Consider the following 22,252-nt stretch of genomic DNA (forward strand, 5'->3'; position numbering starts at 1 on the left):
CTTTTTTTGTCCCCCCTGCTGCATTACCTCTCTGCGAAGTATTCTTCTTTTTTTCTACAGGAAGACTCTGGCCCATTTTTTTCTCCTCTAAGCCTCACTGGAGAGAAGCGATTATTTTGATTCCAAATTAAAACAACTGTAGGTTTTCCTTTCATCGCCTAAATTGTGAACAGGATATTCACCAGGACGTATGTGAAACTGTAGGGTAATCCGCTCATTTCTGTTTGAGAGACTCTTTGTTAAGATACTAACAGAGAGGGAAGAATTATTAAAATTTGACAGAAGGAAAGCTGCCTCACAATGGCAAAGATGGTATAGAATTATGAAATAATTATCTTCAAGAAAAAACAATATATGTCATTTGACCAAGTTTAGCTTTTATCTGTTTATCTGAAATAAAACCAATTCCAATCTTCTTTTCAAATGTAGAAACCAAACCACTGGTACGGGAGTTATTTAAAGATAGATAGGTAATTAATTACATGCTTTAAAAAAAAAGGAATAAAAATTAAACATTCAGACAATGTGGAAAAACTAGGTTAGCTTTGTGCCAAATCTAGTTACTAATTTTATGCCTTTCTATTCACATGTTAGAAAAATTATTTTACCCACATGTTCTGGTAAATTACAATTCTGCTTTGTAATTTTTACACTTATTCTTAAGAACTCAATAAAGATATTTTAGCTAGCTACTTTTCTGTTTTAAGTTTATTTATTTATTTTGAGAGAGTGTGTGTACAAGCAGGGGAGGATGCAGAGAGAGAATCCCAAGCATGGAGCCCCCATGCGGGGCTTGATCCCGTGAAATCTGAGATCATGACCTGAGCCAAAATTAAGAGTTGGACACTTAATCTGACTGAGTCACCTGCCCCTTAGTTTCTACTTTTATACCAGCATTCAAAACTGGCCTAAATTGTCAAATGATAGTCAAAGGATTATAGTGGCCACCTTAGTGAATATCTTTCTGAAGGTAAATGGAAAGTGGTTATAGGGGAGATGCCTGAAAATAGTTAGAAAAGCAGGGCCTTAACTAACACATATAACTGTCTATAGAATTTATTCTGATATTATGGAAAACATAGTCCAGAAAGCTCCCCCTCTTCAAGTACCACATTAAAAAGATTTCATGTGGAAAATATCCAGGAAAGTAAAAACCTACCAGGCTGTGCTACCTTGAGTTTAATTTTGCTTAAAATACTAAGAAAAACAATGAAATTAATCTTTTGTACCTAATTCATCTTCAAGCAGCATTCACTACTTATAGAAAATTAACTCCAGAAATAAGCCTGCTAAACCCTAAGCAATAGGCAAGCATGGATCTCTCTGAAGTAAGTATGTGCATATATATATATATATATATATATATATATATATATATATATATTTACACACACATATATATACACACACATATACATACAATATGAATGAATATATATGGCACATATATTCATTTTTATATATAGAACACATATACTCGTTTTATACTGTAGATTCTATATAAATGTTAGACGCAAAATGGTTAAGTTTTAATCTTTATACTGATTTCAGAAAATCTGGGGACAGCTTAATTTCTTCGTTGTTTTGAGTGACTTTAATTATGTCATGATTTGGCTAGAAATATAGTTTTCTTGCAGAAAATTTGAAATCAGTGTTTTCCAGTTCTCTGACATTGCACTGAAGCTCCTTGGGAGCTTCCTGAAGGAAGTAGAAAATCAGTCAAACCTACTTCTGTAACTTATTTCTGACTTATGATAATCATGTTTCTTCCCCATCCCTCCACCCCCCAGAAGAGAACACATCTTTGAGACCAGCAAGAGAATATTAATTAAAATGAATGCAGAGATAGACAGGCTTTGTTTTAAGCTTAACAGAAGGTCCATCATTCAAAATAGCTCAAATCCTTTAAGTTGAAAGCCGTTTAGTAACATCCATATGGATGCACAAGGCACTAATTGCAGTGACTTTGCACATTTTAAGCTTCATGCCAAAGCGGCGATTTTAATTAAAAAATTTTAGGCAAAGCTATAAGTCTCACATTTCAAACAGAGCATTTCTCACACAAGGAAACTTAACATATCATTTTAATAATCATCACTATCAATGCACATTTATTGAAATCCCCATTAAAAACCAGGCATTGTATGATGTATAATTAGTGGTAACTGAAAAGAATGCTGGTGTGACTGTTTATTAAATCAGATTTATGTAAATGTAAAAGACTAGTCATATTTTAGACCCATGTGGATGGCAATTCTGGGAGCATGTCCTGTCTCAATGAAGGTCAAGAGAAGTGCAGGGAGACAAGGAAAGTACTGATCTGGATCTTCTAAGAGCATCCAAGACACAAACCGTCTTTTACAAAATCTTTTATAAAATTGTTATCTATATAATCATGTGTCCACATATACAAATACATAACTGTGAGGTTTGAAATAGCTCATTGAAATAATTTTTTTTTTTCAACGTTTATTTATTTTTGGGACAGAGAGAGACAGAGCATGAATGGGGGAGGGGCAGAGAGAGAGGGAGACACAGAATCGGAAACAGGCTCCAGACTCTGAGCCATCAGCCCAGAGCCCGACGTGGGGCTCGAACTCACAGAGCGCGAGATCGTGACCTGGCTGAAGTCGGACGCTTAACCGACTGCGCCACCCAGGCGCCCCGATCATTGAAATAATTTTAATGACAAAATTAAGAATAGAAGACCCTTTACCAAATGGGACTTGTTCTTTCCAAGGATTTCACATTTGAAGCTTTATTTGCTCAGCATACCTTTATAACTGACTGGCTGCCAAGTGGGATAAGTTAATTAAACAGGATTCAGACTCTTTCACCTTCCTTATACATTACAGTCCTACTAAACTATATTTAAATAAACCAAATACAAAGCTATATAGACAAGCAGTGTGCAAATTTTTTACAACTTAAAACAAACACACACAAATATAAAACTACTTCTAAGTATTTAGCAGTCAGAGAAACACGAGGATTCATGTCTGACTTTCATTAAAAGATCTGAGAGGAGATCTGAGACTTCATTTTGGGTGGAATTTTTTCTTTCAAATGAAAACCTGCCTAGTACTATTATCCAAAGTGTTGAAGAAGAAGAAGTTTTCATGCTAAGGGTTTTGAATTCAATATAATATGATCACCTACAATGTCATTCTGTCTAGTGAACCATTATATTGCAGAAATCTGCAAAGCTAAAACATAAATTTCTGTGGTCGAAGTTAGATTACAAAGGATGGATAAAGAACGGTGTCAGCAGAAACCAGAACTCAGATGGTTTCATGTGAGAGATGTAGATTTACTGTTGAAGTTTTGAGCCACCAAGTCACGGCAGCCACATGCCAGAGACATAAAAACAGTTGCACGTGAGTTGAAGAGGTGCATGGTACCGTACCTACCATCCACTTACCCACATGCTTCCGCTTGGCTTGGCTTGGCCACATGCTCTGGCTTGGAATTCAGTGTTTATTGCACATATCTTCTTGATATTAGCACATTTTGCTCTGCCATCCAAAATTCTATACCTTTAACCCTTCCATCAATCTTCTTTCACCTGTAAGCTATGCTAGTATTTTTATTAGTGTTTTTACTGCTTTTGTGAGTCCTATGTGCTTTAGACTGAATGTTTGTATGCTCCCCAAATTCCTATGTTGAAACCTAATCCCCAGTGTGATGGTATTTCCAGATGGAATCTTTGGGAGGTGATTAGATCATGAGGGTGGAACTCACATGAATGGGATTAGTGCCCTTATTAAAGAGACCCTAGAGAGCTCTCTCACCCCTTCATCATGTGAAGACATAGGAAAGAAGTGAAAGAGGGTCCAGACATGAATCTGCTGGTGCCATGGACTTCCAGCCTCCTGAATGGTGGGAAATAAATTTCTGTTGTTTATAAAGCCTCCATTCTGTGGTATTCTGTTATAGCAGCCTTAATAGACTAAGACATTATGGTTACCAAATTGAAAAAAAATTCTTACTCTGTTTTTTTTCCATAAGTCATATAATTTTTACTGAGGTATTCTGCTGAACACAGGTAGGGAAATGGACATCATATTCTAGCCGAAACATCTATTCTTGTGGAGCACATTCTGATATTGTCACAGAACGACACATCGTAGACACTATCATAGCAACATTTTTTTCCTGAGAAGGGTCCAAACAAGGACAGGGGGGATGCGGATGCTGGACAGCCAGCTCACTGGGCATCGACCCCTGCCCACGTATCAGCCTTACAATGTGAACAGTGCCAGTGAACAACTTCCCGATGAAGACAAAGGACAAATCACTAAGTGCTGAGTCATGGAAACTAAGATGATCTACGTGTAAAGTCATCTGATATGCATCTCCACAAAATTACAACTAAAGTATTTTGGTACTGGTTATACTGCTATAACTAGTTACTATATCTTTTTTTTTTAAGATTTTGTTTTTAAGTAATCTTCACCCCCAATGTGGGGCTTGAACTCACAGCTCCGAGATTAAGAGCTGAGCCATCCTCTATCGACTGAGCCAGCCTGGCGCTCCATAAGTTGCTATATCTAATAGCCAAGATGAGCTCTGAGAGACAGAATTACAGAACACATGTCATGAGAAATAAATACTAGCATTTTGTGCTCAGGTAGCATCTTCTCTCAAAGTATATTTCCATTAATTCTCTCATTAAATGAAAGTGCCTTAAAAAATAGGACCACAACCATAAGAACAGATTTTATAAAATGGAGTTTTGTGTGTGTGTGTGTGTGTGTGTGTGTGTGTGTGTGTGTGTTTAAATTCTACTCCTTTAGTCACTGGTTCAATGTCCTCTGGCATAGCTGCAGCAGGAGGTTATGTTCCAGGTTTAAATACCCCTGCATTCACTAGAGGAGCCACAGCATTTCGAAGAATGAGGGGGTACCAACTGTGATGTGGTTTGCCAGGACTGAGGAGGGTTTCTAGGATGGAGGTCTCTCAGTTTTAAAACTGGAGCAAATCACAATGAATTGGTCACCCTCACAGAAACAACAGGGTTGACAAGTTGCTACTTCCAACTTTATAAAAACAGAGCCAGCAAACTCGGCACTTTACTACACAAACTAAGACATGCTGACGCTCTGGTCTCAGAATGTGTGTCACAAAGTGTTACAAATGCTAAATACCGAGAGTGGCAAAAGATCTGCTGAAAAGAGGGTGGGATCTGGGCCTTCCTCCTCTCAGCCTCCAAGGGATTTTTCATCTCTCCTTGAGGGTTTTAGACCTTCCTCTGTAAGTTCTTTTTTTTTTTTTTTTTTTTTTTTACTGAAGCCATGGTAGGTCCAATTCTGCTCTAATGCGGTTGTTGAATTCAAACCCATCAGCTTGTTCTCTACCATAATTCTCAGTTGTACTTTCAATAAATTCATCTATTTAAATTCACACATGCCTGAGCAGGATGGCTCGGAGGAGGAGGCTAAGACTGCCATTCTCAAATGACAAGACGTGCAAATACTGCCTGATACTCTGCTGCACAAGACACCCCTTCCCCACCCCCATATCAATCACCACCCACCAGAAAGATGCCTTAGGTACTCATTAAATAGTTTGCTCACTTGTGTCTTTATATTTGCATATGCATTTAAAAGGAAAAGGCAAAACAAATGTGCACTAACTCCTAGCTTCACTGCTCTGCTGTCCTTTGTAAGTCAAACATGATTTACTGTTTTTGATTAGCCCATGACCTCAGACAGACTTTCAAATTGCAGCATTTGGAGCTCTGAAATACTGTCATGTCTTTTAAAGAGCAACCGCAATAAATTAGAAAACATCATCACTACGCTCTTTCCTTGATTCACTGTGGTTGCACATCGTGGACTAGGAGTTTCAGCTCATTAAAAATGTGAAGGCTGTATTGTCTGATGAAGAAGACACTCACATCAACACAACTGGTTTCCTCCTAGTATAAAACAATTAAAGTGCCAACAGCTCAGTGGTTTAGCGGCAGAGCAAAGAACAGCACTTGCAGGGCTGGGTCAATCTCTCCCTTCCAATGGTAACAGAGCTGGAGAATGCAGGGACAGTAGCTGGCACACACAGGCTCATGGGATTAGGGGATGCTTCATGCTTTTTTAGTGGCCACTTGTGGTGGACTGAAACAAAAGCACCAATGGAATTAGGGGAATCGAGCTCTTACTGTGGGAGGCAATGCAACACTTTTTCACCTTGTCCTAAACCAGAATCCCACACACAGTGGTTAAGTCAGGAATGTGACATCCTCCTTTCCACACCTGTGAGCAGAGCACATCCAGAAAGATCTTATTTCCTCTTCACACAGATGCTAAAGAACAGAGTCATGCCTTGTCTGTTTGTTTTCCAGTCTGCTGGCATTAAAATTGTACCTAAGTGCCTATCACGTCTCATGATGCTCTGTTAAGTCCTTTCAGAAGTTCTGACTTTGAACACTGGGGCCATTTGGAAAAAACAAAACAAAAACAAAAACAAACACTGATCTAGTGACTTTGTTGCTTTCAGGGGGTAAAATCATTCCAGTTCCATTTTCAACGTAATAATTAAATAGATGTACATTGTAAGAAATATAAAAATGTGGGGGAAAAACACACCCACCCTCATTAGCTTCACTAAGCTGTTTTGGTTATGTGTCTCTTGCAATTCTTCCATTTGGCGGCTCTGCATGAGATGTCATGCACAATGAGCAGGGCCTGAGATGCTAAAATGGAAAAGCTCTTTTGTTTTCTAATTACTGACCTCCAGAGTTTTAGTGCTAGAGTTTATATAATCAATTACATAGGGACAGAGTTCTCATAATTAATTATTGAGTACCTTGGTGCAAGCAGGATGTAAAACCACTCATACTTGGATTAACATGGTAAAGTAAAATCTTGTCTTTCTCAGTACTTTCTTAAGAAAAATTATAATGTGGGGCGCCTGGGTGGCGCAGTCGGTTAAGCGTCCGACTTCAGCCAGGTCACGATCTCGTGGTCCGTGAGTTCGAGCCCCGCGTCAGGCTCTGGGCGGATGGCTCAGAGCCTGGAGCCTGTTTCTGATTCTGTGTCTCCCTCTCTCTCTGCCCCTCCCCTGTTCATGCTCTGTCTCTCTCTGTCCCAAAAATAAATAAAAACGTTGAAAAAAAAAGAAAAATTATAATGTATTGATTTTAGGCATAAAGCAGAGAGAAATTACTAGGAATAATGGTGTGAAATGAAGCAAAGAAATATTTAGAGAGACTAGGAAACAATTAATGGCAACAAGAGCTTTCTGTTAGAAAAGTATGCATGCAATCACAGTCACTGTTTGGAGGGCTATCTTTCTAAGCACTACACATATATCACAGTAATCCGTCTTGATATAAAATCTTTTCACTTGAAATTTGAAAATATGTACATTTACTTCTAGGTACTAATGAATTGCCTCCAAATTATTTATTTATTTAATTTTTAGAAGTAGGCTCCACATCCAACATGGGGCTTGAACTCACAACCCTGAGATCGAGAGTCACATTCTCTACTGACTGAGCCAGCCAGGTTCCCCTAAGAATTGCCTCCAAATTGAATTAATAAATATCTAAGTTGTAAAATCAACTTAGATAAAATCTGTAAAATCAGATTTTGTAAAATTTTGTAAAATCAAAATTCACTCCTTTTCACTCTTATTCTGTCTGTGGTGCCTTTTACAATTGTGTGTACTCTAAATATTATGATTATATACTTATTACAATTTTATTAAAATTTTCAAACACAGTTGCATGCATTCTAAATATCATGATCACATATTTTTTCAAACCTACAGAAAAAAGAATTATACAGTGAATATCCACATATCCACTATATAGATCCTGCAATAAACATTTTGACATATTTGCCTTGTAATATATCTATTCATCTGCCTATGGTTCTATCCATCCATTAATCCATCCTATTATTTATTAGTACACTTCACCTCTAAATGTACATGTAATTAATTACACCCTTATATATATTTATGTTTTTAAGATAAATCTTACAATAAAATGCAAAAAAACTTAACTGCATCATTTTATGAGTTTTTAACAAGATTACACAGGAAATGTCACATTGCTATGTAACAGAAAATATCAGGTTTTTAAAAAATTTTTTTAAATGTTTATTATTTTGAGAGAAAGAGAGATAGACACAGTGTGAGTGGGGGACGGGCAGGGAAAGAGGGAGACACAGAATCCAAAGCAGGCTTCAGGCTCTGAGCCGTCAGCACAGAGCCTGACACGGGGTTCGAACTCATGAGCTGTGAGATCATGCATGACCTGAGCCCAAGTTGGACGCTCAACCGACTGAGCCACCCAGGTGTCCCAGAAAACATCAGTTTAAATTCAGAATCTGAGATTATGATGTTTCTCACCAACAAAAAAAATGTCTTTAATGTACCTCCTCTTTCCTACTCTCACCAATTCCTCAGTGGGCAAAACACTGATAAATGCAACTGCCAATAGCAGAACAGGCACAGAGTACTTGGACTGTGATGATTCTTAAAACTTTGTGAGTCACTGCCAAACTGAAGAACCAGGTGAACACCAAGAATTCTCTCTAGAAAATGACATCTTTATAATTACAGTCAGGTTTTTTTCCATACAGTCTAAGTTGGCTCACCGACTTTGTGAATTCCATTAGTAGGTCCAGGGACCCCAGTCAAGGATCTCAGGATTAGACTGTCAGAATGTTGAACCATCAAGGAGCATTTCCACCATCTGGCCACAATTTTAGAGCATACTGCAGAGGAAATAGCTTCTGTGAAAGTTAAGTACTTGAAGGTAATTCCTTTTGGACAACTGGCACAGTCTAGGGAGACTTCTATTAAGGGGGAAAAGGCTTACATGATTTCCTACACTCTCCCTCGATGATCAAAATACAACCAACCAAAACAAAACAAAACAAAACAAAAATCTCATTCAGTCTATGGGTTGTGTTCCTTCAAGAAAGATGGAACCTGGACCATTCTATCTGATGAAGGCAACTGCTGCAAGAGAAGCATAAATGGGAGGTGTGGATTCCAGCATAGGGATCTAAATAGATGATCCTCAGAAACATGAGGAGCTGAATCAAAGATTCTTTCCCCCGACACAATCCTTCATTCTTCGCTTCTTTTCTTCTTTATTAAAGTCATTATCAGTGATGTACCAACATTAATGCAGGATAACAGACAAATAGAAATGAATTCCATTGTCCCCATTCTTCACTTTATTTCATATGCCGTATTTATTTTATCATTGTGAAAATAAACATTATTGAGAGCTTCTCATAGCTTTGTCAATGACCCTGAACTCTTATTTTTCCTTTTAAGGTAAAAAATAGTATCAGCCAAGAATCTGCAATTGTTTCTAATATGGCCACCTACGTTTTCCCTCTCAGAGAGGCCTGCAGACAATGATCCTCTCTGAGGACTCACCTTAGCAGTTAGAGAGGATTTATTGTGCCTCTGGCCCCCCACCTGCAAAAGGCAGGCATTTTATATTTTATGCTTGAGAAAGCTGCAGCTGTTAGAGAAATATTTCATATTCTTATGTTCTGGACAAAGTTTTGTTTTTCTTACCAATCACAGTGTTTTTTCTTATCACCAGAAGACCAACCCATGGTCTCCTGTATCTGCTCTTTACAGACTGATCTGCCTTCTGTGGTCTTACTTTGGTTTTGTCATTTCAGAATTGTGGCATAACAGAACTTGGTCTGGAAGCTTGGCATACTAATGACTCTTGCTCACTTTCATCTTCTTGGTTACATTCTATCTACACTTGTACCCTATTCATCCTAGGCACATGAATTATTTGCTCCTTCTTTCCTAAGAGACAAGAAAGGTTTATGGTTTATGGTGTCTCTCTGGGACCTGGGGTGGTCTGCAGGTGTGGAAGAGCCTGCAGATCTTCAGGAACCCATTAAGGAGAGAAAAGGAAAGTGTGGAATCAGGGATGACTCTTCTCCCAGTTAGCACAAGATCACCATGGCAAGCACACCTAAATCTCCTTCTACCTTGCTCTTTCCCATTGATCTGCTTGCTGGTTTGGATGCCCAGGGGAATTTGCACAGAATTGCTTTAGTTCTCTGATCCACATAATTTTACTTTTATTCAACTTAATTTTATACCATTTCTTTCCTTGAGTGATAATAAAGAAGGGAGTAAGAGCTTCAAATTCAAAGTATCCATACATTTTGACCACAGTTTTGTACCTGATCAGATGCAACAAGGCCATTCCTCATTTCTCCTTCTTGAAGCTTTGCATTTCTTTTTCCTTTGATCTCCCTCTCCTCAACGCACTCATACACACATGCACACCATTTGAATGACAACTGGTGGTATTCTTGAGGGAACATTCTGAAGAGAAATTCTAAACATATAGAAGGGATCCCAAGCATCTTGCAAACTCATAACACTTCTACAATTAAGCCAAAGTAGAGGAAGTTTAAGGAAAAACTGGATTCGGCATAATGAAATCTAAACTTTTTTCATTTATATGAAAAGTATAAATAATAGGGAGATTCACTTCCTTTACTTTTAAGCAACAAGAAAACAGGATGTTCTTCAGAGGTTCTGAGGGAATGGAGGGATAGAAAACCTTGCTATGATTGTTCTAGTGGCTTGTGAAGCCTCAACAAAAGCCAAAAACAAGAACACAATGCCAACAGTGAGACCAGACACCAACCAGTGAGACCAGTTCCTACTACCAGGAGCTGAGCACAAAGGTGGAGTCCAGGGGCTATGAAGCCATCTGCATGGGGCAGACATACTACATGTGATGATGTACAGAGGGCTGTGGAGGAGTTCACTCGGGCTGCAGTTTGCAACCCTCTTCAGACCCAGAAGCATGGGGCTTGATCTCAAGACACATGTGAGACCCAGCTGGTTTCACTTTGACACCATCTCTTCCCTCACTTTCTTTTCTTATTGAAATCCTTGACCTATGTTCCTTTCCATGCTTGACACTCACACAAGGCTCTCATTTTTGCCCCCAGACTTGTTTTCCTCCCTTGGGATTTTTTTTTTTAATATTTCTGGGATAAGGAAATAACAGGAATGACTTTTCATCCTTCCCTAGAAATACTTTATGTTATCTCTAATGTTTGCTAACATTTCTGTGGCAGTCATTAGTGCACTATGTACTAATTTCCAGTTCTCTGTCTTCTGTACCTTCAGTGGAATGCCCTTCCTATCTTCTCTGGAAGTTAGGCATGGACACTCAACATGCTCTGACCAATGAACTGTGCACATCCACGTGGCTGCTTCATCTTGGGCCAGTAATCATCTTGTCACATTTCTTTCCCCTGCCAAGGTGACTGAGGAGGGACATATGGAGATGTAGCCTCTGTTAGCTTGTGTCTCTTACAGAGCCCCCGATGACTCATATTAGATATAAAATGTGAGTAAGAAATAAACATCTGTTATGGTAAGCCACAGCAAAACCTAGCCTATCCTGAAAGATACATGCCCATGATGTATAATTTGGATCATAAGTCCTTGGATAAAAACTGCAACTTATCAATTCTTTAAAACAATCCTAGTGAAGTGGTTGGTTTTGCCATCTTTATTCCAATAGGGAAAAGGAACAGTGGAGAATACACATAATTTACTTAAGGACTCACAGCTAGTAAGTGGCAAAGTTGGAAATTGCACCCAGATTTTCTTACTCCAAATCCCATACTCTTTCCAACTCCACTGTGATGGCATTTAGCTCTTAAATGATATAGACAGGAGAGAAGATTCACTTCTGAAAAGTAATAGAACAGAATTTGAGAAGGTAATGAGAAAGATACTATAAGTCATATAAGAAAACCCATGATTTTATGCTAAAATGAATAGTGTTGGATACATCTGTCAAGCTTTATAGTGTTTTATTTTTGCTTGTGTTTCTTCCTTCTGGCAAGAGAAAAATTTCCAGGTATCTGGTGAAAAAATTGGGATTCTCATATGAATACCATTCTTAGTTGGGGAAATGGAACTTAAGATAATTGAAGCTTTGCTAAATATCCTTAGGTTTTAGAGAAAATTGTTTAGAAAAAAAGGAAGAAGTAAGATATGTTTCATGCTGAACACTGTATATCCAAATGAATTATTTTTGCAATGATATCTATTCAAGGCATTAGTGATGAACTGAAATTATAAAGAGGAAATAGAGAGATAGGACATCAAAACAGAAATAATCATGAGTGTCAAATATGACTCAACCTCTTTACAAACACATAAAACACATGTATGAAAAAAGAAAATAAAATAACTGCATACTTTAAGGCACTTTGGTCATTACTAAATTAAAGATGAACCCTTTAAATTTAACATGCTCTTACTGACATCCTCTTGTTTACAGAAAGGAAAGTAGGCTTGAATCTCTTATCTCTAAAGTGATCAACAATTATACAACATAATGATATTCTGTTGTTCCATAGTTATACCTTATTTTGAGGTATGAGGCAATAAGGCAATGGAATTCTTGTCTTCATCCAATGACTATTTATTTATAACCATATTCTATAATGAGCACCAAGTCAAAGGATTTGGACTTGGTAATTTTTATTTAAAACTTTAACTAGAGATTCTGAAATTCTTATTCTAAACATGATAATGGTATGTTTCCTATGTCATTCCTATGATATTGCTTTCAGTTGCTTAGTTTGGGAAGAGATAAACAGTAGTCTCTACTACTTCTCAAGTCTATCAAGAGTTGATTAACACTTCCATTTTGTTACATTGTTCATCATCAGTAATCATAGGTATGAGTTTAAATACATAAAAGAAATTCAAGTGTGACTCTTTAAAATCTTCATTTCATTATGGGAAACAAAATTTCTTAAAAAAATTACAATCTCAGACAATAAATCTCAGAATTCAGGGATCACTCAATAGATGTTGGTTCACTTACTCTTTCTGGTGTGAAAATTATGACAATCTTTAACAAATGAAGGTGATATTTCAAATAAAAAGGAGAAGAATTATAGGATTAATGGTGAAAGGAACATTACCCTGTTCATAAATATGTTTGGAAGAAGTTGCTAACTGTCTTAAGAGATTTCCACATACTCTTTGTGACAGTTGCCCTTACTAAAGTTTGGGTTTAGAACTAACACTGAAGTAGCTGTTATTGATTCTCATGCATCTTAACTGCAATATGAAAAAAGAGAGGGATGTCTTAATTGGGACATATGGCAAAGAGCTTACCAGAGGAGTACTTAACAGTATTTAACTATATTTTCAAATAAAAATGGAACAAGTTATTACAAGGACAAAGAGTATTATTATTATGTTTAAAAGAATTAGAATTATGTTTAAAAGATTTAGAAAGTTTATTTATTTGCACTACCAAAGCAGATTTATTTATGTATTTACTTATTTATTATATGAAATTTATTGCCAAATTGGTTGCCCACCCCCCATCAACCCCTCAGTTTGTTCTCAGTATTTAAGAGTCGCTGATGGTTTGCCTCCTTCCCTCTCTGTAACTTTTTTTTCCCCTTCCCCTTACCCCTGGTCTTCTGTTGAGTTTCTCAGGATCCACATATGAGTGAAAATATATGGTATCTGTCTTTCTCTGCCTGACTTATTTCACTTAGCATAACACTCTCCAGTTCCATCCACGTTGCTTCAAATGGCCAGATTTCATTCTTTCTCATTGCCACGTAGTATTCTATTGCATATATAAACCACATCTTCTTTATCTATTCATCAGTTGATGAACATTTAGGCTCTTTCCATAATTTGGCTATTGTTGAAAGTGCTGCTGTAAACATTGGGGTACAAGTGCCCCTATGCATCAGCACTCCTGTATCCCTTGGGTAAATTCCTAGCAGTGCTATTGCTGGGTCATAGGGTAGATCTAGTTTTAATTTTTTGAGGAACCTCCACACTGTTTTCCAGATCAGCTGCACCAGTTTGCATTCCTACCAACAGTGCAAGAGGGTTCCCATTTCTCCACATCCTCTCCAGCATCTATAGTCTCTTGATTTGTTCATTTTAGCCACTCTGACTGGCATGAGGTGGTATCAGTGGGGTTTTGATTTGTATTTCCCTGATGAGGAGTGACTTTGAGCATCTTTTCATGTGCCTGTTGGCCATATGGATGTCTTCTTTAGACAAGTGTCTATTCATGTTTTCTGCCCATTTCTTCACTGGATTATTTGTTATTTTTTTGGGTGTGGAGTTCGGTGAGTTCTTTATCGATTTTGGATACTAGCCCTTTATCCAAAATGTCATTTGCAAATATCTCTTCCCATTCCATCGGTTGCCTTTTAGTTTTGTTGGTTGTTCCCTTTGCAGTGCAGAAGATTTTTATCTTGATGAGGTCCCAACAGTTCATTATTGCTTTTAATTCCCTTGCCTTTGGAGATGGGTCAAGTAAGAAATTGCTGAGACTGAGGTCAGAAATATTTTTTCCTGCTTTCTCCTCTAGGATTTTGGTGGTTTCCTGTCTCACATTCAGGTCCTTCATCCATTTTGAGTTTATCTTTGTGAATGGTGTAAGAAAGTGGTCTAGTTTCATTCTTCTGCATGTTGCTGTACCGTTCTCCCAGCACCATTTGTTAAAGAGACTGTCTTTTTTCCATTGGATATTTTTTCCTGCTTTGTCAAAGATTAGTTGGCCATACATTTGTGGGTCCAATTCTGGAGTCCCTATTCCATTGGTCTATGTGTCTGTTTTTGTGCCAATACCATGCTGTCTTGATGATTACAGCTTTGTAGTAGAGGCTAAAGTCTGGGATTGTGATGTCTCCTGCTTTGGTCTTCTTCAAAATTACTTTGGCTATTCAGGGTCTTTTGTGGTTCCATAAAAATTTTAGGATTGCTTGTTCTAGCTTTGAGAAGAATGCTGGGGCAATTTTGATTGGGATTGTATTGAATGTGTAGATTGCTTTTGGTAGTATTGACATTTTAACAAATATTTATTCTTCCAATCCATGAGCATGGAATGTTTTTCCATTTCTTTGTATCAATTTCCTTCATAAGTTTTCTATAGTTTTCAGGGTACAGATCTTTTACATCTTTGATTAGGTTTATTCCTAGCTATTTTATGATTCTTGGTGCAATTATGAATGGGATCAGTTTCTTTATTTGTCTTTCTGTTGCTTACTAGTGTATTAGAATGCAACTGATTTCTGTACATTAATTTTGTATCCTGCGACTTTGCTGAATTCATGTATCATTTTTAGCTGACTTTTGGTGGATTTAAAGAGATGTGATGACATAGACATAATTATGTACTGTTTTTAATAACTTAACTGTTCTCTACCAATGTGTCATTTAATCCTGATCCCATTCTCATGCTTTAATTGAGCTAATATTTCACCTTTAACCTGTTTTTGAAAGTATTTCCTCCTGCAGCCTTATTGTACTTCTGTTTTTTTTTTTTCAGGAGTGTTAAATCTTCAGTAATATAAAATCTCATGTGCATATTTTTCCCTTAAAGGATATAACCAAGTAACCTTCAAAGATAATATTTTAATTATCACAGATTCTATGGGGTCAGTAATAGTCCAGGACTCTTGATATCTAAATTCTGGCTCTTTCTCTGTCTCAGAATTTAAAGAAAACACACACACACACAAAATCACCTTTGGATTTGTGTGATTGCTGAAAGAAAGACTATAGTCAAATGTGTCCCTCTGGTGAGGAACATTAATCCATACAAATGTTTTTTTTTCCCAAAGAGAAGGATTCACTCAAAAGCAGTTTTTCAGACTTTACCATAAACTTGGAAGACAAAACTTTTATATACAGTGTACAATGAACGGACAATTAGCAGCTATCCAGCCTACCTGAGAGCCTTCTATTCCAGGGTAGAGGCTGCTCCTTCTTTCAAAGGAACCCTGTGAAAATGTGGAGGAACTGGAATCCTCATACATTGCTGGTGGGAATGTTAAATAATGCAGCCACTTTAATGTTCATAGCAACATTATTCATAATAGCCAGAAAGTGGAAACAACCCAAACGTCTGTCAACTGAAGAATGGAGAAATAAAATGTCGTTTAAGAATAGAATGGAGTATTACTTTGAAAACAAAAAAGAAAAGAGAGAAAGAGAATACTGATGCATGCTGCAACACGGGTGAACCCTGAAAACATTATGCTGAGTGAAAGAAACCAGTCACAAAAGACCACATATTGTATGATTCCATTGATGTGAAATGTCTAGAATTTCAAATCCACAGAAACAGCAAGTAGATTAGTGGCTGTCTGGGGTAATGGGGGTTGTAGGGATATGTGAATGTGGAGTGACAGCTAATGGCTACATGGTTTCTTTTTAGGGTGATGAAAATGTTCTGGAATTAAGATTGTGGTGATGTTTGCACAACTCTGTGAATATACTAAAAACCACTGAACTGCATACTTTAAATGGGTGAATTTTATGCTCTGTGAAATATATTTCAATGAAGTTGTAATACAGAATTCTGTGCCCTTTCCAGGTACAAAGTCTAAAACCATAACTTTGGAAGTAATTTGCCCATTTTATAATGATGAAGATGAGGATGATGATGACAATGATATATCATATCGGTAGTTGTACAGAAGTACATGGAATGTACTTTCCATTCTACTAATACTAACAGAAAGTGGTTATATTTAGTGAGTGAGATTATGGAGTATATTATATTCTCTTTACATTATGTACTTTCATCATTTTTAAATTTGTATATTGAACATATGTTATTTCTGTAATGAGAAAAAAAGTTGAGTATCAGAGTTTTTAAGAAAAGTTTTAAACTAGGAGCTCTGGGGAAGGGGCTATTGCTGGGGAAGATGGCTAAAACTGAACTGGGATTTATAGGGTGGGTAGAATTGGATGGAGAAAGGCCAAGGGGAGGGCAACAGCTTTCTAAGTAGTTCTTTGATTTCTTTTTTTTTTTTTAATTTTTTTTTTCAACGTTTATTTATTTTTGGGACAGAGAGAGACAGAGCATGAACGGGGGAGGGGCAGAGAGAGAGGGAGACACAGAATCGGAAACAGGCTCCAGGCTCTGAGCCATCAGCCCAGAGCCCGACGCGGGGCTCGAACTCACGGACCGCGAGATCGTGACCTGGCTGAAGTCGGACGCTTAACCGACTGCGCCACCCAGGCGCCCCAGTAGTTCTTTGATTTCTAACATCACTGCTTACTTTCTCTGGACTCTGAGGGTGGAGATGTGTCTGTCTCATTTACCACTGAATCCTCAAGATCTATAATGGTGTCTAGAATATAGGAAGTGCTCAATGAATGTTAACTGAATCCACGAACAAATATCTATTGCTAGAGTCCTTTTCTTAAAATACAGAGGACAATTGGGGTTACCACATGCAATATAGGTGTGCCTTTATACAAATTAGAAAAAGATGTTCCTTTCTCCTAGTTCCTCTCTAGAACTTATGTCTTGGAAAGTCAGTCATGAATTCACCCATGACCTGCTTGAACCCTGCTTCTTGGCTAACCTCCTTTCTTATGGCCCCACCCCCAACTGCATATAGGATAAAATGAATATGCCTGGAACAGGCAATCAAAACTCTTCTCAGTAACACCCCAACTTTTCTGCCTCATCATAACCCTTTCCAACACCTATTTTGTGCTTAAGCCACAGTAATCCAATGCTTCCATGTGTTGGTTCTCATTACTGCCTTCATCCCAACAATTCAGTGTTTCTATGCCAAATACCTACCATTTAATAAAGATGAGCCCTCCACATTCTGACACTACTCTCAGTGACTGTCCAACACCTGCCCTTTTGTCCTCACATGTTCCCATTCTGACTCTCTTTCCATTTGACTCTTCACTCCTTCTTCATTTGAAGTTTTATTCCTGTTCATGGGATTTAGATCAGGTTTTGAGTGTGAGGTAGGCACACCAGTTTTTGACTTTGAGCTTTCTCCTTTCTTTGGTCTGGTCTTGGTCCCCTCTGGACAATTTCCTTGGCCCCTCAAGACAAACTGTCAGCTTGCCTCAGGTGGAATCTGCAGTCACTTCCCTCTCTCTAACTTACCCAGCACATTGTACAAACCATTATGAAACTGTGACCATACCATGTTATATTTTTCCCTGTCATATTTCCAACCTTTAGACTTTTGGAACTTCTAATGGAAGGAACTATATCTTAATATTAGGCACTTAGCATTATGCCTGGCATATATATAGCAGGTGTTTAATGAATTAGTGTGGAGAAAATGAATAAATGAAACATGGAGACAGAGAATGGTCTTAGGAAAGAAAGTGGGACTTTTGGGATCTAGGAAGATGGAGTCAGACTGTGAAGGATGTTGAAATCCAAACAGAAGAGGCTAGACTGGTGATAGAAAGAAATAAAGGGTCACTTTAGAACACTGAGAAGGGAAATGACATGATGCAAACAGCATTTTGGAAGACTTATTATGTGTCACCATCAGGGTGGAAGGGAACAAGGGGGAGCCTGTAGTCATGGCAAGCACTCAATAAATGTTTGTTGTTTGGTTGGTGGCACACAGAGACACACTTCCAGAAATACAGGTGTGAGGTGAGAGAATGAAGAAAAGCACAGAAATTCAAGAGACCATTCAAAGCAAAGACATGAGGGTCTCACAGGCTTACAGGAAATGCAGAGCAAAGAAGAGTAGAGCCACTGCGAGCAGAGCAGAGCTGTACCACAGACCAGGAAAGAAAAGCTGGGAGGGGAAACCAGCTTGGAAAGGGGAGAGCCCAGCTTTGAGTATCTTGCAGTTGTGGCGGCTGGTCTGTGTGCACACGTGTGTTTATGTGACTGTGTAGTAAGGCACGTCTGTGACACAAACCTCTTGCTGTTCCAGTAAGTCCTCCCTCCCACTGTGCACCACCCCCATACTGGGTTTCGTTTTCAGCCAAGAAAAACAAAATTACTCATAAAATTAATGGAAACAATCTGCCTTTTCCTTGCCATAGAGGGATTTTTTTTCTTAATTACTTTTTTTTATGCCTTTGAATCATATATCCTGTAGCTTGATTAAATCCCTTAGAAGTCAACTAAGCATTAGAGGTTTGCAGCGTGAACCTCAGAGCTGGTGTTTACTTGTCACGTATAAACAGATACGCTGTGGAAAGCTGCACTTCAGTGAGGGTAATGCATGCACGATTTCCCTCTCTGGTGCAAAATTTATTCCTCAGTCTTTTCAGGGAAATAAGATCTGGTTAAAATGTCAGTAAAAACTGAGTCTCTGGATAATCTCTCAATGTAAAGTTAGATTTTCTAATGTGATCTCTTATATTTCTATAGGTCTTTCCTTGAAAAAAAAGTGCATTCCATCTACATTTTTTCCTTTTGGTTCTCTCAAATTCTCCTTAAGGAGGCATGACAGGTGGCACAATCCTCATCTGAAAGATATTTCCTGATAGAAACTGAGGACATTAAGGAACTTTCCAGCCCCAGTTTGTGGGGCTGAAGGGTCTTAACTGTAAGACCAAGTTCTCTCTATTCCAACCTCCTACCTCCTAAGCCCCTGAGTGCAAAAGTGACGACAATTTTCAGCAATTGGAAAAACTAAGGGAAATCTTGGACACAGGCTGCAGATAATAGGGCACTAGGGTCGTAAATATAGACCCTAACTTGGCTGCCATTAGGCACTTGCCAAGGCCCAAGTGCATGCCACATGAAAGCTTCACGACAGATGGTTCATGTCTGTCTCCAGTCCCTCCTGGATTCTCAGAAAAAATGGACTTGGTTGCCAGTGAACACTTGACTAATCAGGTTCTCCCATTTGTCTTCACAGTCTGTTCTTTTGTTCACAGCCCATAGCTTCATACCTAAAACCTCTGTCATCTCCAGGCCTGATGACAACAGCTTTATTATTAAAAGGATCTCCTCATTGTAGAAGTTACAAAGGAACAAAAAAGCAATGAAACTCATCCATAATTCTACTTGATCTAGAGAAAAACAGTTAACGTTTTGCTTATATTTTTCAGTCTTATTTCCATGCATATAGAGTATATTTTAGTTATTGAAATGCAGTTGTACTATACATAGCTGCTTTGCAACTTGTTTGTCACTTAAAGGCATAGAATAAATAATAAATAAAGTAATAAGTACTACTTTAATGACTATTTAAAAGCTATAGCATGAACTGCGTTATTATTTAAACTTTTCATCAAAACTAAGTAAATTCCTTGAAGGCAGGAGAGCTGTGGATTTATAATGCATTTTGCATTGCAAGCATCTAGCAAAGCACCTTTTATGATAACACCTATGATGTTTACTAGAGGGGGTCATCTGGTTGAATTAATCATATGGTTGTATTTTGGTATCTTAGCTGACAAGGAGAATCTGAAGACTGGATCCATTCCAAATGATCCTATTACATATTTAACTAAATGGTCATGAACTCTTGGTATTTGAGTACAATAAAAATAATTCAAGGGTATAAAGTCGTATATTTAATGACAATGTTGGATACTACTGATTTCTGAAATATATAATTCTAAATCCAAATCACACTGAACCCTTGCCCCAGTCTCTTTCATGCTAGGTCAGCAGCAAGGACAGGAATTAATAAAGTTGGGAAAGCACATAAGAAATCCAGTAAGTTCTGCATCCACTGGGCATCAGTGAAGTCCTTTGGCTTAGGCCCAGCTACAGGGATGTGCAGAATACCTATGTCCTAGATGGTCACTGATTAGCCTTTGGATAATACTTATTGTCTGGCATAACTGGGAGGAAAGTAAATTTGCCTAAACACTAAAATAACACTAAAATAAAATAACAGTAAACAACAACAACAACGAAATCAAAAACACTTTTAAGGGTCTAAGGGGTCAACATTCCATACATTTGTGTTGCATTTCTAGGATTGAAATCTGATCATTTTAATAGTCTTCATCCTTTTTTTTGCTTGACCACTCCATAAATGCTTTTGTTAAACTACATATTCCTCTGCACATTTTAAAGTTGAAATAGTATATTTTTATCATAAATGTCTTTTTAAAAATGTTTATTTATTTTGAGGGGGGAGGGGACAGAGAGAGAGAGAGGGAGAGAGAGAATCCCAAGCAGGCTCTGCAATGTCAGTGCAGAGCCCAATGCAGGGCTCGATTCCACGAACTGTGAGATCATGACCTGAGCTGAAATCAAGAGTCCAATACCTAACTGACTGAGCCACCCAGGCGCCCCATCATAAATTTCAATGGTAGCAAAGGATGTAATGTTTGGCTTATTGAAAATATTGACATTTTAAGCTAAAGATTCTACATCATTCTTTAAAGTGGGTCTAGTGGAATATAACTATATTGGATCTACCATACTTCATTAAAAAGTACATGAATAAATTATTCTTTAACAGTTGGAAATTTTACATCACACATTTTTCTCATTATCTTGTACTTCCATTGCACTTTCCTAATAGAATTTTATCCTAATATAATTCATTCTTATCCTAGAATGTCTTTATCACTCTATCATACTCTATAACATAAATATGTACAGGAATTTTAATTTAGTTAAAAATTTCCCAAGAAAACTGATCAAAGTGACACAATATAAAAACATTGAAAATAATTATTAAAAATAAAACTAAACTTTTATTGGAAATACATCTCTTAGTAAGGCAGATGAGGGTGGCGTCCCTTTCCCTAAGTTAGTTGGTGTATCCCTAGAAGAATAGTATTTATTATTAGAATGAAGCAGCAGGTGTTCTCAAGAAGATGGATTTAGGACAGAATAGGAAATTAGGAAAAAGTCTGCGTGTAGAGGGGCAGATTCATCCTACTTTGAGAAGCAGGAATGATCAATCAGGGCCAGATTATGTAGGGCTCCACATTCTCCAGCCAGTGGGACTGACTGGAGAAGGGAGTGACTGACCAGATTGGTGTTTTGGAAAGAAAACTCTCTTAGTTGTGAGGAAGATGGATGGTGGTGAGAAATAGGAGTAGGAGTAACTAGAGACAGAGAAACAATTACGGAAGCAGAGGAGGAAGAAAGAGGGCCTCAATTAAGGCTAGAAGACAAGGAGGAGTATAGAAAAGCAAACGGACTTTAAGACAATATTTAGAAAGGACTGACAGACCTTGGTGGCTAACTCCATATCTGGTTAAGAGACAGGGCACGTTATGGAGGGTGCTGAGCTTTCCAGCACTGATGGTGACAGAATTGTCATTGATAGTGACAGAATTACTGGATGGAAAAGGGAATATAGAATCTTCCACTGAAGGGAGTTCTCACTGTCTCACTCATGTTTGTTTCTACACCACCTAACAGTGAATAAATGAAAAAGTTTGTCAGTGCATTTGTCCTCACTAACTCCAAGTTCAATAATAAGATGGTACCTCTAGGAAGGATTTAAAGTTTATTTTATGATAAAAT

The 22,252-nt window shown here is 37.8% G+C and overlaps 1 protein-coding gene across 8 annotated transcripts in view; it reads right to left on the bottom strand.

The window, feature by feature from the left end:
• The window catches only part of CDK14 (cyclin dependent kinase 14), a 638,124-nt gene that overhangs the window by 19,409 nt on the left and 596,463 nt on the right, over window positions 1-22,252 (bottom strand). The window contains exon 14 of one of the 8 annotated variants that reach the window (XM_086696591.1): window positions 5,259-6,113. The exons of the other annotated variants lie outside the window; for them this stretch is intronic. The gene's annotated coding sequence lies outside the window, so the exon portion shown is untranslated. Of the gene's footprint in view, window positions 1-5,258; window positions 6,114-22,252 lie in introns of those variants that run through there. 8 annotated transcript variants of the gene reach the window in all.

This window comes from Puma concolor, chromosome A2 (assembly GCF_028749965.1).
Source record: "Puma concolor isolate L17-30 chromosome A2, mPumCon1.1.hap2, whole genome shotgun sequence".
Taxonomy (NCBI): Eukaryota; Metazoa; Chordata; class Mammalia; order Carnivora; family Felidae; genus Puma; species Puma concolor.